Below are 13,106 nucleotides of genomic sequence, written 5' to 3'. Positions count from 1 at the left end.
AAAAATGCATTCTGAGAAATGCAGTGATAGGTGATTTTGTCATTGTGTGAATCTTATAGCACGTGCTTACACAAATGCAGATGGTGGAGCCTACTACACAGCTAGCGGGTATGGTGTTGCTTATTGCTCCCAGGTGGCAAACACATATAGCATGTTACTGAACTGAATACTGTAGGTAACTGTGATACAATGGTAAGTATTTCTGTATCCAAACATAACTAAACATAGAAAAGGTACAGTAAAAATATGGTATATGTGATATTTTGGTATACATATTGGCTTTCATCCACAGTTCCTGACTCATAACTCCCATAGCCCTTGTTATATAGTATTGGGGAGCTTTAGGCCTCAGAAAACCGAGTATCTGTCTCTCTGGCCTTCTGACCACCTCCTGCCCTCCTTTTTCTCCCCAAGGCAGGACTCTTCTCTCATCTCTCTTGGAGCTGACCATAAAGAAATTCTCTTACCTACCCTATCTGATTGTAGGCCATAAGAACCCCCAATTCAGAAGGAGTCCTGCCCCACACCCAGGAGGAAAGAATGCTGCACAGAGACGCCAAGAAGAATCTGAACAGACAGGCCTTGCTGGGTTTCTCCACTCAGTCTATTAGTATTAGACCATACCCTTCTTGCCCATTTCTGCATGGTTGTCAATCAAGACTACCCAGTGAAGTATCCATAAAGGCTCAAGAAGACTGGGTACAGAGTATTTCTAGGTACCTGAGCACATCGAGGTTTCTGGAGAGCGGCACACCCAAGCAGGGCATGGAAGCTCCGAGCCCCTTTCCCATACCTCACCTGTGCATCTCTGCATCTGCATCCTTTGTGGTATTCTTTATAATACACTGGTAAATGTGTTTCCCTGAGTGCCGTGAACAGCACTAGCAAATTAATTGAGCCCAAAGAGGAGGATGTAGGAATCTCAACTTGAAGCCAGTTGGTCAGAAGTTCCAGAGGTCAGACTTGTGACAGATATCTGAAGTAGGGGCAGTCTTGGGGACTGTGTGATCTGACACTATCTCCAGGTAGAGAGCATCAGAATGAATTGAATTGGAGGACACCAAGCTAGCACATCTGTACAATCGACTGCTTGCTTGGTGGTGGCGAGAAACCTCTATACATTTGGTCTCAGGAGTCGTCTGTGGTTGTGATGTGAAAGGAGAGTAAAAACAGTTTTTGTTTTTTCCACTCAGTATAAAAGATAAAAACGTATACTCCTGTATAGGGCACTTACCATAAATACAGTTTGCAGGACTCAGTGCTGTTCTGGGTGAGTCAGCGAGTGAGTGGTGAGTGAATGCGAAGGACTAGGACATTACTATACACCACTGTGGACTTTATAAACACTCTATACTTAGGCTACACTGAATTTATTTTAACATATTTAACATAATAAATGACATATTTATTATTTAACATAGTAAATTAACCTTAGCTTTCTGTAAATTTTTTACTTTATAAACTTTTTAATTTTTTAAACTTTTTGACTCTTGTAATAATACTTAGCTTAAACACAAACACATTGTACAGCTGTACAAAAATATTTTTTCTTTACATCTTTATTCTATAAGCTTTATTCTATTATCTTAAATTTTTAATTTTTTCAACTTTTTTTGTTGTTGTTGTTAAAAACTAGGACACAAAGACACATTAGCCTAGGCCTACACAGGGTCAGAATCATCAATATCACTCTCTTCCACCTCTACATCTTGTCCCACTTGGAGGTCTTTAGGGACAATACCATGCATGGAGCTGTCATCTCCTATGATTACAATGCCTTCTTCTGGAAAACTTCCTGAAGGACCTCCCAGGGGCTGTTTAATAGTTACCTTTTTAAAAAAATAAGTAGGAATACACTCTAAAACAACAAAATATATAGTAAATACATAAACCAGTAACATGGTCATTTATTATCATTCTCAAGTATTATGTACTGTACATAATTGTATGTGCTGGACTCTTACATGACTGGCAGTAAGTGGGTCTGTTTACACCAGCATCACCACAAACACATAAGTAATGCGTTGTGCTAGGACTTTATGACAGCTATGGGGTTACTAGGCTACAGGAATTTTTCAGCTCCATGATAATCTTATGGGACCCCATCATATATGTGGTCCATTTGACCAAAATGTCATTATGCAGTGCTTGACTATAATCCTGCTTACAGCATTTTGTACCCCAACCATACCCTCAGGTTGATATGCCTGGAGAAATGCCAGTTACACCTGGCCATACCACCCACAGCCTTGGTTCATGTTCTCATCATCACAGTTGCATTAGATACCTTAATGATCACCCTCCTCTATTTTGGGCCATGGAGTACTTTGAGAATCCAACAATAACTCTGAACCTCTCCACGGAAGAATCACGTGGTCACATAAGCACAATATTTTAGATATAACAGACAACCCTTAAAAGCTAATCTACAGACGCCAGCTCTCATCCTAATCCATTCTAAATTTTTCTCCATAGGGCTGCCAGTGTGAACTTGAAAAATAAATTTTATTGCATTGTTGGCTTTTTATTACCTTCAGGGAAGACTTCAAGCTCCCTAGTAAAGTACATGAGATACCTCCCACGTACTGCTCACATTCCTTGGCCTACCTTTTCACTCCACCATTGCTGCAGCAATGAGCTGATGTGACCCAGCTCTCCTCAGCTGTGCATCCCTTGCTTTCTGTTCCAGGGCTTCTCTGCTACTGGGACACTTGCAGGAACTGGCTCAGATAATCTATACATGTGCACCTGGAAGCATGAGAAAATTATCACCGCACGAACAAGCCTTAATCAATGAGGGTCAGGAGCCGGTAGATCAATGCTTCCTGTTTGATGTCTAAGAAAGACAATTCTGATCCCTGTGGGATCAAGGCCCAGTGGCTTATAATGATGACCAGCTTACTAGCATGTCCTTGGAATGGTTTTTCCTCCTTCCTGTTTCACCTGCCAAGTTTTTCACTCCAGTTCCTTGGGAATGTCCCAAGATAAACTACCTGAATGCAAGCTCTTGTCTCAGGCTCTGCTCTTGGGGGGAACCCAGGCTCAAAGAGAGGGCACAAAGGCCCTGACTAATCTAATCCTGCCCACCCTTCAAATTTCATCTCCTGCAGCTCCAACCATCACACAGCTGGTACTGCTGAGCTTCTCACATTTCTGAGACACACTGCTGTTCCTCCTCCTTGTGACAAATTCTCACTTGTCATTTAAGTTATATCCTATGGGGCACCTCTTCAAAAAAAACATTCATGAAAACCTCTCCCCATGCCCTCACCAAGTACAAGTAGTACTTGTACTTGTATAATAGCCATCCTTACAGGTGTGAAGTGGTATCTCATCTCATAGTGATTTTCACTTGCACTTCCCTGATGATTAGCGATGGTGAGCACATTTTCATATAACTGTTGGCCCTTTTTGTGTCTTCTTTGGAGAAACGTCTGCTCAGATCCTTTGCCCATGTTTTTTTTTTTTTGTTCCCAAGTTTTATTCAAGAATTGATACAAAATATTCCAGATAAATAAAATTTAATCCTCATCTTTCTCCTCTTCCTTGTCCTGGTTAATTTGGAAATAACGTAATTCATAACTCTCTTTACTGTTAGCAACTGTGCGCAACCAATCACATAGATTATTGTTCTTCAAATATTTTTTGTGAGATATTTCAAATACCTTCTGGAAAAAGGCACTTCCGGTGTCACAGTGAGCTTGCTCTTGCTCCTTTCGATGGTCACCACCCCTCCACCAAGATTCACAGCTTTTCCATTCACTTTGATCCTCTCTTGCAAAAACTGCTCAAAACTGGCAGCATGGCAGCATCCATGATTCCATCTTCTATGGGGTGGATGTGATCAAGAGTGAACTTCAGAACCTGCTTCTCTTTTTGTCCCCTTTCACGGCAAGCTTTTTTGTGGGCGCTCTGGTGGCAGTGGAGGCAGAAAAGTCCTTCGCTCATTTTTAAAATTGGGTTATTTTTTCTTCTGCTATTGAGTTGTAAGAGTTCCTTATATATTTTGGATATTAACTCCTTATCAGATATGTGGTTTGCAATTATATTTTCCTAGTCCATCGGTTGCTTTTTAAGTTTGTTGATTGTTTCCTCTGCTGTGCAGAATTTTTTAGTTTGATGTAGTCCCATTTATTTATTTTTGTTTTTGTAGCCTGAGCTTCTGACGTGATATTAAAAAAAAAAAATCAGGCCGGGTGCAGTGGCTCACACCTGTAATCTTAGCACTTTGGGAGGCCAAGGCAGGCGGATCATTTGAGGCCAGGAGTTTGAGACCAGTCTGGCCAACATGGTGAAACCCCATCTCTACTAAAAATACAAAAATTAGCTGGGCATGGTGGCACACACCTGTAGTCCCAGCTACTCGGGAGGCTGAGGCAGGAGAATTGCTTGAACCTGGGAGACAGAAGTTGCAGTGAACCAAGATGCGCCACTGTACTCCAGCCTGGGTGACAGAGCAAGACTCCGTTTCAAAAAACAACCATTGTCAAGGCAGATGTGGAGAAGTTTTTCCCCTAGGTTCTGTTCTAGGAGTTTTATGGTTTCAGGTCCATAGTACACTGTTGGTGGGAATGTAGATTGGTATAGCCATTATAGGAAACAGTATGGAGGCTCCTAAAGAAATTAAAAATGGAACTACCATATGATGCAGCAATCACTCTCCTGAGTATACGCCCAAAGGAGATGAAATCATCACCTTGTAAAGATGTCTGCACTCCCCTGTTCATTGTAATGTTATTCACAATAGCCAAGAAAGGAAACAAACTAAGTGCCTATTGACATTTAGGATGAATAAAGAAAATGGGTTTTGTGGTGTATATACAAGGTATTTTCAAAAAATTCATGGAAGGTCTGTTTTATAAAAAAAAAACAAAAAACAAAAAAAAAAAAAACCTATGTGGCTGGGCGCGGTGGCTCACGCTTGTAATCCCAGCACTTTGGGGGGCCGAGGTGGGCGGATCATGAGGTCAGGAGATCAAGACCATCCTGGCTAACACGGTGAAACCTCGTCTCTACTAAAAAATATAAACAAATTAGCTGGGCGTGGTGGTGGTCGCCTGTAGTCCCAGCTACTCGGGAGGCTGAGGCAGGAGAATGTCATGAACCCGGGAGGCGGAGCTTGCAGTGAGCCAAGATCACACCACTGCACTCCAGCCTGAGTGACAGAGTGAGACTCCATCTCAAAAAACAAAACAAAACAAAAAAACAAAAACTACATATGGATTTCAAAATTGTTTGCAACAAAATAAACTAGTACTAACTTGTTTGTAACATGTCTGGACAGGATCTAGTTAGAGACACTAAGGATAACACATCAGTTTGAAAAGAGTCCCTGTCAGAGCAACACGAATTCTGCTAAAATTGAAGCAAGAAGAAGCATCAAAGGTGTGGTGAAGCTTGTGTGAAAGAATGATCAAATCACTGATTCTTTACAAAAAGTTTATGGAAACAATCCCCAAAGAAATCAGCAGTTTACAAATGGATAACTTGTTTTAAAAACAGATGAGGCAATGTTGAAGAGGAAGCCCATAGTGGCAGACCATCCACATCAATTTTCAAGGAAAAAACTAATCTTGTCCATGCCCTAATTGAAAAGGATTGATGACTAACAGCAGAAACAATAACCAACACCAGAGACATCTCAACTGGTTCCACTTACGTAAATCTGACTGAAAAATTCAAGTTGAGTAAACTTTCCACTCAATGGGTGCCAAAACTGTTGCACCCAGATCAGCTGCAGGCAAGAGCAGAGCTTTCAATACAAATTTTAAAGAAGTGACATCAAGCTCCTAAAGCAAAATAATTGTAATGGGAGATGAAACATGGCTTTACAGGTACGATCTTGAAGACAAAGCCCAAAGCAATGGCCACCAGGAGGTGGAAATGGTCGAGTCAAAGCAAAAGTAGATTGGTCAAAAGAAAAAGTCATGACAACAGTTTTGTGGGATGCTCAAGGCATTTTGCTCGTTGGCATTCTGGAGGGCCAAAGAACAATAACATCTGCTTATTATGAGAGTGTTTTGAGAAAGTTAGCCGAAGCTTTAGCAGAAAAATCCCTAGGAAAGCTTCACCAGAGAGTCCTCCTCCGCCATGGCAATGCCCCTGCTCATTTCTCTCATCAAACAAGGACAATCTTTTTAGAGTTTCACTGGGAAATCATTAGGCATCCACCTTACAGTCCTGATTTGTATTCTTCTGACATTTTTTGATTTCCTAATCTTAAAAAAACCCTATAAGGTACACCCATTTTTCTTCAACTAATAATGTAAAAAGGACTGCACAGATGTGTTTAAATTCCCAGGACCCTCAGTTCTTCAGAGATGGACTAAATGGCTGGTATCACTGCTTTCAAAAGCATCTTGAACTTGATGGAGATTATGTTGAGACATAGTTTATACTTTCCATTTTTATCTTTTAATTCCATTTTTCCATGAACCTTTTGAAGCTCCCCCCATACAATGGAATATTATGCAGTCTTAAAAAAAGAAAAGGAGACCCTGTCGTTTGCCACAACATGGGTGGACTTGGAGGACATTAGGCTAAGTGAAATAACCCAGACACAGAAAGGAAAACTTTGCATGACCTCACTTATGCATGGCATTTTCAAAAGAGCTCAAATACACAGAGATAGAGAATGAAACAGTGGTTACCATGATTGGGTGGTGGGGAGAGGAAATGAGGCACTGGAGGTCAAAGGACACAAAATATGAAAAGTCTCAACATCTAAGGTCCAACATGAAGACTAAAGTTAAATAAATTGTGTCTGTAATCCCAGCACTTTGGGAGGCCGAGGCGGGCAGGAGATTGAGACCATCCTGGCTGACACAGTGAAACCCCGTCTCTACTAAAAATACAAAAAATTAGCCGGGCATGGTGGCAGGCACCTGTAGTCCCAGCTACTCAGGAGGCTGAGGCAGGAGAATGGCGTGAACCTGGAAGGCAGAGCTTGCAGTGAGCTGAGATCGCGCCACTGCACTCCAGCCTGAGCAACAGAGCGAGACTCCATCTCAAAAAAAAAAAAAAAAAAATTGTATCATATTGGGAATTTGTGTTAAATAAGCAGATTTTAGCTGCCCTTGCCACAAAAAAGTAGCTATTTGAGATGATAGAAACATTAATCTGCTTCATAAATGTAACCATATTACTATTTATATGTATCCCATAACATTGTGCTATAAATCTCAAATATACACAATCTAAAATTTTTTTGGCTGACCACAGTGGCTCATGCCTGTAATTCCATCACTTTGGGAGGCCGAGGTAGGCAGATCACCTGAGGTCAGGAGTTTGAGACCAACCTGATCAACATGGGGAAACCCCGTCTCTACTAAAAATATAAAAATTAGCCGGGCATGGTGGCGCGCGCCTGTAATCCCAACTATTCAGAGGTTGAGGCAGGAGAATCGTTTGAACCCTGGAGTTGGAAGTTGCAGTGAGCTGAGATTGTGCCATTGCACCCCAGTCTGGGCAACAAGAGTGAAACTCCATCTCAAAAAAAAAAAAAAAAAAAAAAAAAAAAAGTTGTTTTTTAAATGACCTCTCCCCAGTTTTCATTACTTGACCTTCCTCTAGGATCTCATGGTCCTGGGCTCCCCTCTTCATAGCACTTACTGCTGTGCTGTAAATATTCATTTACCTGTTGCCTCCCTCACTGAACTGTAAAATTCTTGAGGCAGAACCAGTAGGTTTTATCTATTTATCCTTCTCAAGCCTAGGACAGTGCCTGAGATCCCAAACTGAAACTCGGTGATTGTTGGTTGACAGGTTGAATAAGTGATGCGTGAGATTTCTGAATGAAGCCTGGGGCAGGTAATCTTCGGGTCTTGATAACATCTGGATCTGAATGAATCTGTTGGAAAGTCTAGTTGAACTTGAGTCTCTGTGACCTGCAGAGGTGGGAGTCCCAGCTTGACTGGTAGAGTGGGTGGGGAAGTCCTCTTCTACAGCACAGCCATAAAAAATCTGGAATTGTGACACTTTCCCCTAATGGGCCTCCTGGGACTTTACATGTCCTGTTGTGGGGAGTTGATTTTAACAGAATCTGTCAATGCTCTATCCTTTTCAGGTCCAGCTTCATAAAAATATTCAAGGCATCATTTCTTCTGATTTTGCGTGATGATCCCTCTTGGGAGCCGTATTTGAAAGGTTACAGTTTGCATTTTCGACATTAAAGTTTACTTTTTCATTAAAAATAAAGTTACAAAGATGTAGGACATTTGGCTTCTTCAATACTTATTTGCTAGCAGACTTTGGGCAAGTTACCTAAACTCTCTGGGCTTCAGTGTCCCCCCACACATGTAAACTAAATGTTCCAGGGCCATCCATGCCCATGGGTAACAGTGAGGCCAGCACAAGAATATGCTGACCACTTGATTCCTGGCTGCATAACCGCAGAATCTCCTCTGTTATTTCCAGGTGCCTAGAGGAGGTCTCTCATAGATGCCCATGTTCTCTTGACAAGCTATTTGGGAAGGACCCCTGGCTACTGTCACCACTGCCATGCCTGCCAGGAGGAGGCACCTTCCTGACACTTCACTGCTGCTGCTCAGCAGGCCTGTCAAGCGGTTCTGCTGTATTCTAGGAGAAGCAGAAACTCTCCTCTCACTTTGCGCTGTGCTTTGTCACCTGGGCCCTGAAACACCATTGCCTGCCCCTGATGCCCCCACAGCTTCCTCTACCAAACCAAGGCTGGGCTGGGAGACTAGGCACCACACCATTCCATTCTCCCTTCTCTTCTTCCATTCTCCCTTCCCTCCCTCTCTTCTTCCCACTGCCTCCAATGCACCTGTACTGGAACTTTCTCCTTTCTCACACTCACACACACACACATGCACATGCGTATGTGCACACACAAAAGTCTCTTGTCCCTCAGATCATACAAATATATGCTGGGGACAGGGGTGATCACATGCCCCACATGCCCAGTGGACATTTAGGCTCAGATAGGACAATTCTGCTACAGGGATGACAAAACCTACCTTCCGTGGTTGCTGTGAGAACAAGAAATTGTAGATACAGTGCCTATTCTGCAGCAAACTTATCAATTAAAATCCAGAATATGTAGAGAGCACCTAAGAGTCAATAAGAAAAAAATACACACCAATATACAAAAAGTGAGCAAAAGATATCAACAAGTAATTGAAAATACAAATAACCAATAAACATATGAAAATATATTCTTAATCTTATTAAGTAAGCAGGGAAAGACAAATTAAAACGATGAAATACCAATTTTTACTCATCAGATTGGCCAAAACTAAAGCCTGAAAACATAGTGTCCATCTTGCTGTGTGTAAATGGGAAATCTGAATCTGATGGTGGAGGCATAAATTGGGCAGCTTTTTGAAAAGAATGATTTAGCAGTACCTATTACAATGAAAAACATAGGTACCTCTGCCTCAGTAAACTTACCTCCAGGTGTGTATTCCTAAAGAAATACTCAGAAATGTACCTCCAAGAGATATGTACCAGGAAGTTCCCTTATGCATTGTTTGTAAAAGTAAAACAATGATGATCTCAATGCCCACTAATACGGGAAAGGTTTAATTCACCATGATTCATAAATACAGTGAAATTCTATATAAAGTGGGATAGATTTATGTGTCATGGAAGGATCGCCAAAAAGTATTTTAAGATTAAAAAAAAAAACAAGTAAAAAATATGTGCAGACTTATGCCTTTTTTTCATAGGAAAAAAGTCTAGGGGATTCACTGCTCAGCAGGCCATCCTGGCTATAGGGGCAGAACCATCACCCAGAGAGTAATTTCTTCGAAGGCAATGACCTACGTCTTTCACATTTTATACCTTCACAGCCCTCACAAAAACTGCTACATAATAAACACTAAACAAATGCCTATGAAAGGCAAGAAGGACATAAGAGAGGGAAAGAAGCAAAGAAATGAACAATCGTAGCACCTGAGGCCTGATTAAAGAAAGGAAAGAAGCTTGTATGGGTCTTTTCATATTGACAAAGCTTTAGTGGAACACTCTTTTGGTGGGTTTTCAAGGGATCAGAACTTTTAGGCAGAAAACGGAGAAATACAGACATAAAGAAGAGACCTAAATATATAAGCATAACATTGGGAAAAGCCTTTTCAGAACTGCAACTCATGCCTTTTTCAAACCTGTTCTGAACAAGGTCTCTTATCCAAAGTTGTTTCTGGCTTTAGACAGCAGGTGGCAGCAGAATCGAGCTTTCTGGTTGCAGAAACTTCTGGAGCCAGCCAGCTGTTTAAAGTTTCAAATGGTTTTCGGAGGAGAAGCAGCTTTTGAGTAAAAACCTTTAATCTAAAAATCTAAACTCAACACAAAACAAAAACAAAACAGAGTGAGGAACTGGTGCCATTGGCCCCTGCCACGATGTCATTCCCTGCCTGCCATCTACAGAGCCACACCTTGTCCTTCGAAGAAATTCTGGGATTTCTACTGGCAGCGGCCAGGAAAGGAACTGAAGGTCGGTCTGTCCTGTTCTGATGTTGTCCTTGTCACATGTGGAAGCTGGTTCACCAGGAAACAGGCTCTGGTCAAGGCTGGGCTCACTGGAGAGGTTAACCCAAATTCAAAACACATTTATGGATAAAGGAAGGGTTTTTTGAAAGGAGACTTTGCAGGCAATAAAAAGAAATATAGTATTGATATATGCCACAATGTGGATGAACCTCAAAAACATCATGTTAAGTCAAAGATGCCAGTCACAAAAAGACCACATAACGCATGAAACCATTTATAGGAAATCTTCAGAATAGGCAAATCTAAAGACGGAATATAGATTAGTGGTTGTCTGGGGCTCAGGAGGTGGTGGTTGGGGAATGACTGCTAATGAGTACACAGTTTCTTTGGGGAGTGATGAAAATATTCTAAAATTAGATTATGGTGATGACGCACAATTCTCTAAATATACTTAAAAACCATTGAGTTGTACCCTTTAAATGGGTGGACTTTATGGTATGTAAGTTATCTCAATAAAGCTATTTAAAAAAGGAAAAAAAGGGCCAAGTAGGGTGGCTCATACCTGTAATCTCAGCACTTTGGGAGGCTGAGGCTGGAGGATTGCTTGAAACCAGGATTTCAAGACCAGCCTGGACAACATAGTGAGACCCCCATCTCTACAAAAAATAAAAACTAGCTGGGCATGGTGGCACGTGCTTGTATTCCTGGCTACTCTGGAGGCTGAGGCTAGAGGACTGCTTGAGCCCAGGAGTTCGAAGACACAGTAAGCTATCATTGTGCCACTGCACTTCAGTCTGGGATAACTATTAAATGGGGGGATGGGGGGGGGGGAGAGAGAGAGAGAGAGAGAGAGAGAGAGAGAGAGAAAGTCTATGCAGTGTGCTACAGAAAATAATTGGAGATTGGTTAGAGGTATGACTGGTACATTGATGAATTTTACTTTTTGATCAGATTGTGGTATGATGGTAGCATAATATGCCTCCTAATTTGGTCACACACACTTGCTATCCCTAAGAACTGCAAATACTTACCTTAAAGAGTGGATGAGGTGCGTTGCCATCTCACTTTTTTACGGGATGGTGCTCTCCCTGGAAAGAAGGCAATAACAGGCCAGTGAAATAGCAGACATCTGAAGTCACACAGACCTGGCTTCAAATTCCAGTTCTTCCTCTTATTAGCTATAAGCCCTTATTAGCTATGAGTAAGAATTATATAACATACAATATAAAAGTGCCCAGTCCATAGTAAACATGGAATTTATGTGATATTCTTGGAATGTCCATCCTGACCAGTAAGATGACATTTTATCTCAAAACACAGCTGTGTCATGTTTTGCTACTGGTGCATCTCTAAAGATCTTCTCCACAGCCCTCTGCCCCCACCCCAAGTCCATTTGCCATCAATAACCTTACTTATTATCACTTTTTACAATGATGAGAAGACTCTGAGAATGGAAAAATAAGTCAATGGTAATACTGTGTTGGGAAGGATCTGAGTAGGAGGGAACCTGTCCCCTGGCTACCAGAAACATAGGACTAGAACAAGTAATACACACCTAGAATATAAGCCTGGATAACAACAGTGCAGGGGAAACGCTGTCCGCACCAGGACAGCTTTTATATGCAAGAATTTAGGTAGTATAATCAGAAGCATTTCTAGAAACTATGGAATATTAGGGAAAAAAGCCAACACATTAGCCAACATTGTACTTTATATTTATGCAGATTTTAAACTCCATAGGCATCTCCTAGTAGTTGTGGGGGAAAATAATACTCTGTGCATGGCGTAATGGAAAAGAAAATGAGTTAAAGGGCCAGGTGCAGTGGCTTATGCCTGTAATACCAGCACTTTGGAAGGCTGAGGCAGGTGGATCACCTGAGTCAGGCGTTCGAGACCAGCCTGACCAACATGGTGAAACCCCGTCTCTACTAAAAACACAAAATTAGCTGGGAGTGGTGGCGCATGCCTGTAATCCCAGCTACTTAGGAGGCTGAGGCAGGAGAATTGCTTGAACCCGAGGAGGTGGAGGTTGCAGTGAGCCATTGCACCCTTGCACTCCAGCCTGGGCAACAAGAGCAAAAACTCCACCTCAGAAAAAAAAAAGAAAGAAAACAAAATGAGCTAAGGAGCTAGGCTGCCTTATTTCACAACCTCGGCTCTGTCTTCTATGAAACCAGGGCAACTATTTAACCCCTCCATGTCTGAGTTTCCTCATGTATAAATGAAGGGACTAATAGTACCTAGCTTAGAAGGCCATTATAAGGATTCTAAAAGTTAATCTAAAGTGCTTAGGACAGTGTTTGGCACACAGCAAGCACTCAGTAAATTCATTCATTCAATAAATGTTTATTGAATATAGGTGTGGCTGCTGTTTTAGCTGATGAGAATGCTAAAGTCAGTGAAACAGACAAAATCTGTGGAGCTTTCTTCCTTGGGGGAGGAGGCCAGCAACAACAACGAATGCACACAGAGGAAGAGCAATGGAGTGAATTGTGTTCCCTCCCCTCCCAAATTCATATGCTGAAGCCCTAACTGCCAACGCGACGGTACCTGGAGATGGGGCATTTGGGAAATAATTAGATTTAGAACAGGTTATGAAGGTGGGGACTCGTGATGGGATTAGTGCCCTTTTAAGAAGAGAAAGAGCCAGGTGCAGT

The 13,106-nt window shown here is 41.8% G+C and overlaps 1 pseudogene; it reads right to left on the bottom strand.

Annotated features, from left to right (window-relative positions):
* Positions 1-3,521: 3,521 nt before the first annotated feature.
* LOC104661744 lies at positions 3,522-11,509 on the bottom strand (annotated as a pseudogene).
* Between the last annotated feature and the right edge of the window lie 1,597 nt (positions 11,510-13,106).

Source organism: Rhinopithecus roxellana, chromosome 8, assembly GCF_007565055.1.
Source record: "Rhinopithecus roxellana isolate Shanxi Qingling chromosome 8, ASM756505v1, whole genome shotgun sequence".
NCBI lineage: Eukaryota > Metazoa > Chordata > Mammalia > Primates > Cercopithecidae > Rhinopithecus > Rhinopithecus roxellana.
This window is presented reverse-complemented; position numbering and strand designations above follow the sequence as displayed.